The sequence below is a fragment of the Argopecten irradians genome, chromosome 9, assembly GCF_041381155.1.
Source record: "Argopecten irradians isolate NY chromosome 9, Ai_NY, whole genome shotgun sequence".
NCBI lineage: Eukaryota > Metazoa > Mollusca > Bivalvia > Pectinida > Pectinidae > Argopecten > Argopecten irradians.
Genome location: NC_091142.1, coordinates 32,013,410 through 32,019,320, shown reverse-complemented (window position 1 = coordinate 32,019,320; position 5,911 = coordinate 32,013,410). Strand labels below are relative to the sequence as shown.

The 5,911-nt window shown below is 35.5% G+C and overlaps 1 pseudogene; it reads left to right on the top strand.

Annotated features, from left to right (window-relative positions):
• The first annotated feature begins 309 nt into the window (after positions 1 to 309).
• On the top strand, positions 310 to 1,083 carry LOC138330936 (recQ-like DNA helicase BLM; annotated as a pseudogene).
• The last annotated feature ends 4,828 nt before the right edge of the window (positions 1,084 to 5,911 follow it).

Below are 5,911 nucleotides of genomic sequence, written 5' to 3'. Positions count from 1 at the left end.
TCAATCATTAGTTATGTTTATGGATATTTATTTACCGGTACATGTACACATATAGATATTGTAATATACAATACATGTGCACTAGATTTTGCATAAGACAAGCACTATATATAAAGACACATGTAATTTTGAATGATAAGTCTAGGACTGCCTTCCTCCGCCTTCATGTCTTTTTGCATCTCGAACACTACTTAATGTCTTTGTAATTAAAGAAAAAATAAATATCTTTTCTTATCAATAAATGTATTACTATTTCTAAGCATTATTTAAACAAACATGTTCATTTACAGGGGTGAAGAATTTCGGCCAATGTTCAAGAAGTTAGGAGATTTGACCTGCTTATTCGACAGTTCTCCTCATCTAGCTGTTACTGCAACAGCATCCCCATCTTCCATTTGGCAAAAACCCTTCAGTATCAAGACCATGCGACTGTGACAATGAACCCAGATAGATCAAACATATACATAGAAGTAAAGCCACGACTCCCAAACTCCAGAAAAACTGACAAATTTGACGAACTGATTGATCCGCTATCCTGTGAATTAAAATCCAAACTACTAGCCTTTCCTGTCACTATAGTTTATGTTGAAAATTTAGAAGCTCTTGGGTACTACTACCAGTATTTGAACTCCACTCTTGGTGAATTACAGTATGCTCCTATTTCGAACAAAACACCAGAAGGAAGAATATTTGCACAATACCACACAGAATACACTGCAGACATGAAAACGCACATACACGGTAGACCTCCAACATCACTTGAGAAATACTTGCAGGAAATAGTTAGAGCTGGAAGGGCAGGTCAAAAGGCCACAGCCATTATGTACCATAATAAAAATGACATTGCTAAAAACCGAACCGGGATGACTGCAGAAATGGTTAAGTTCTGTAATAATGTTGACAGTTGTCTTAGACTTCAGCTTGTTAAATATTTCGGTTTCCAGACAACCACATTTGAAGGTCCAATGGATGAATGTTGTTCCAACTGCCGCCAATCATTGTTGAGTGCAGTAGAAAGTGTTAACATATGGACTATGCATAACTTCTGATTTGTAAGAGCATAACTCCTGTCTGGATAGGGTTTTAAAATTTTTGTTTGATTATTTGATCTTCTAGTAACAGACGCATGGAGTAATGTCAGTAACGTGCCTACATCTGTATGCGGTGGGTTGCGTGTAATGTTGCTGGCGAGAGTGGTGTCTCCTGGAGACCCTGCACGGTAAATTATCTTTCGTCGCGCTATCGTGCTCTTGTCTTTAGGCCCATTTTGTATAGTGCTTTCTCCACTGTAAGCTACTTGCCGCACGAAGACACCAAAGCATCCACTCCACAACAACCGGTCAACAATTTTTATACTGACAATCGGGCGTATACAGTCGTTTCCACTCCATGTATGGCTGAATCCGCGCTAAGGCAGGAGGGTGAGCATAAACTAACTCACTTTTATATAAGGGTTTTAAAAAGCGACATTATACATTCATGTAATATACTAATTCCAGTAAGATATATTTTATATTCATATCAATCTGCTCTTTTCGTAAGACACATTGTAGTTAGGTCCTTGTTATGTAAGAATTTTTAAGTCCTAGTTCTATCAGACATGTTCTATGACTATGATCTATAAGACATATTGCTTTTTGAGGCTGATCTTCTGTAAGGCATTTTATAGTCACTGATCTTTCATACACCAATGCATGTATATCCATTTATGTTCTAACAGACACATTGTCCATAATCTTTAAGACTACTTGCATTATAAGTCACTGTTCTGCCAGAAACATTGTCTGTGATATAGAACACATATGTATTCATCTCATATGTTTTTCCATAATCTATAAGACTCATTTTAATCCTTGATCAAATATTTATACATGCAAGACATTTTCTATTCTCTGTCCAACTACAACCGACCCCTGATCTATAAGATACATTGTAATCCTTTGTTTGTTTGATTAATTAACGTCCTATTAACAGCTATGGTCATGTAAGGCCTCCCATGTATGCAGTGTGTTCGTGTATGTTGTGCGCGAGGTTCGTGTTTTGTTATGGAGACTGCGGTATATTTGTCCGTGTTGTGTCTTCTTGTATAGTGGAACTGTTGCCCTTTTATAGTTGCTAAATCACTGAAGCATGCCGCCGAAGACACCAGGACACACACCCCACCCGGTCACATTATACTGACAACGGCGACAAACCAGTCTGTTCCCCACTCCGCGGAGAGCGTTATGCAGAGCGCTAAGCAGGAGCAGAAACTACCACTTTTATAGACTTTGGTGTGTCTCGGTCAGGGGACAGAACCCAGAGCCTTCCTCACAGGGGCGAGCGCTCAACCATTGGCCAAAAGTGAGGTGGTGTCAAGTGAGACTCTAGGAAGAACAAAGTACTTTAGGGAGAACCAATCTATAAGACACACAGTAATCCCTGATCTATAAGACACATCGTATTTCTGATAGACACATTGTAATCCCTGATCTATAAGACACATTTATATCCTGCTTTATAAGACACATAGTAATCCCTGATCTATAAAGACACATTACAATCCTGATCTGTAAGACACATTGTTATTCCTGATTTATAAGACACATCGTAATCCTGATATATAAGACACATCGTAATCCTATTATATAAGGCACATTGTAATCCCTGATCTATAAGGCACATTGTAATCAATGATCTATAAGACACATCATAATCCTGTTATATAAGGCACATTGTAATCCCTGATCTATAAGGCACATTGTAATCCCTGATCTATAAGGCACATTGTAATCCCTGATCTATAAGGCACATTGTAATCAATGATCTATAAGACACATTGTAATCCCTGATCTATAAGGCACATTGTAATCCCTGATCTATAAGGCACATTGTAATCAATGATCTATAAGGCACATTGTAATCCCTGATCTATAAGGCACATTGTAATCCCTGATCTATAAGGCACATTGTAATCAATGATCTATAAGGCACATTGTAATCCCTGATCTATAAGGCACATTGTAATCCCTGATCTATAAGACACAATTTAATCCCTGATCTATAAGACATATCGTAATCCTGATATATATGACACATTGTAATCCCTGATCTGTAAGACACATTGTTATCCCTGATTTATAAGACATATCGTAATCCTGCTCTATAAGACACATCGTAATCAGTAATCCTGTTATATAAGGCACATTGTAATCCCTGATCTATAAGACACATTGTTATCCTGCTCTGTAAAACACATTGTAATCCCTGATCTATAAGACACATCGTAATCCTGATTTATATGACACATTGTAATCCCTGATCTATAAGACACATTGTGTGTCCATAATGTTTAAACAACACATTGTAATGTAAGCTCCAGATCTTATATATCTGTGATTACCTAACATAACTTTATGATGCACTTAATTATTTCCCTACATACATCTGTACACCTTTTTCAAAATTAATAAAAAATACTGCTGTTTACATAACTTTGTAATTTGTCTACTACTTGAGAGTAAATTCACTTAATGTTTACCAATTCTTACTTTTATATTAAATTATCAATTGCTATTCTATAGACACTATTTACACACTAGAAAAAAAAATAATGTAAAATTCATCTGGAAAATGATGATGAAGATTTCCAAGAATCAAGTTCCTGGCAAATGATGAATACTGTTTAATACATTTAAGGTGATGATGACTTACATGGTACATCTAAAATACATCTCTTATAAAACACGTTACTTGGAGGTACCAGTATAACACATATGAGTGAACATCAAATCACATCTTACTGCACTATAGGCTTTCAGGAGGATTGCATAGAAATTGGTGAAATCATGAAATTTGAAAAGTTTCAGGATTATGTAAAGAGACATTTAGAGCATCATATTTTGATATTTAAGTAAAAATATGTAAGACACTGAAGATGATTAAAGACCCAGCTCAGAAGGTGATTGTAAGTTCAAGTCATACTGTTTTTGACAAGACTTCTTCGATAAAAGTTCATGTTAAAACTCATATTACATGGACACTAGGTGATGAAGAAAGTTCATGTAATTATTTGTCATCTTATATTATATAGACACTTGGTGATGAAGACTTTAGATAAAAGTTCAGGTCACATTTCATATTATATATAGACACTTGGTGATGAAGACTTAAGATAAAAGTTCAGGTTCGCATCTAATATCAAAATAGACATTTGGTGATGAAGTCTTTATGTGTAGCTGAAAGTTCATGTAACATCTCAAATCAAATAGACACTTGGTGATGAAGACTTTTGATAAAAGTTCAGGTCACATTTCATATTATATATAGACACTGGGTGATGAAGACTTTTGATGAAAGTTCATGTAATTATTTGTCATCTCATATTATATAGACACTTGGTGATGAAGACTTTAGATGAAAGTTCAGGTCACATTTCATATTATATATAGACACTGAGTGATGAAGGCTTTTGATGAAAGTTCATGTAATTATTTGTCATCTCATTATATAGACACTTGGTGATGAAGACTTTAGATGAAAGTTCAGGTCACATCTTATATCATATAAAAACTTAGTGATGAAGACTTTAGATAAAAGTTCATTTAACATCTCATATTATATAAGCACTTGGTGGTGAAGACTTAAGATGAAAGTTCATGTTGCATCTAATATCATATAGGCACTTGGCGATGAAAACTCTTTAGATAAAAAGTCATGTAACATCTGAATCAAATAGACACTTGTTGATGGAGACTAGGTGAAAGTTCATGTAACAGATTAAGATGAAAGTTCATGTTGCATCTAATATCATATAGGCACTTGGCGATGAAAACTCTTTAGATAAAAAGTCATGTAACATCTCAATCAAATAGACACTTGTTGATGGAGACTAGATGAAAGTTCATGTAACATTATATAGACACTTGGTGATGAAGACTCTTTAGATGAAGTATGTCACATCTCATATCCAATAGACACTAGGTGATGAAGACTCTTTAGGTAAAAGTTCAGGTCACATCTCATATCAAATAGACACTTTAAGATAAAGACTCTTTAGATTTAAGTTCATGTCCCATCTCAGTATATAAACACTTGGTGATGAAGACTCTTTAGATTAAAGTCCATGTCCCATCTCATTATATAAACACTTGGTGATGAAGACTCTTTAGATTAAAGTTCATGTCACATCTCATTAAAAACACTTAGTGATGAAGACTTTAGATATAAGTTCCTGTAATATCTCATGTTATATAGACACTTGGTGATGAAGACTCTTTAGATGAAGTATGTCACATCTCATATGAAATAGACACTAGGTGATGAAGACTCTTTAGATTAACGTTCTTTAGAGAAGTTTCTTGAGGGGTACGTGGTGACTGAATGGTTAAGATGTCCTGACATATTAGCACAAGCTCTTCATCTAGGGGTCGCGAGTTTGAATGCCATGACGGGCATGACACATTATAAAAGTACAACTCGTGGTGGCCGAGTGGTTAAGATGTCCCGACATAACTCAAGCTCTTCATCAAAGGGTCGCGAATTAGAATGCCATGTGGGGCACATTATAAAAGTACAACATCACAGTCTCGTATCATACAGACACTTGGTTATGGAGACTCTTTTGATAAAAGTTCAGGTAAAAATAAAATGTTCCAGGTACTGGCTGCTGGTCAGTGTTTTTTCTCTGGGTTCTCCATTCTTCCTCCGCAATCAAACTTGGCACCTCCTTACATGACCCTGACTGTTAATAGGACGTAAAACTAAACAAACCAAAATAGATGAAAGTTCAGGTCACATCTCGTATTATAAAGACACTTGGTGATGAAGACTCTTTGAATAAAAAGTTTAAAACACATATATAAAGAAACTGTGCGTATCAATTCATCCAATAATATTTCAAGTGTCATTTTCCTCCTCTTCCTCATCGATG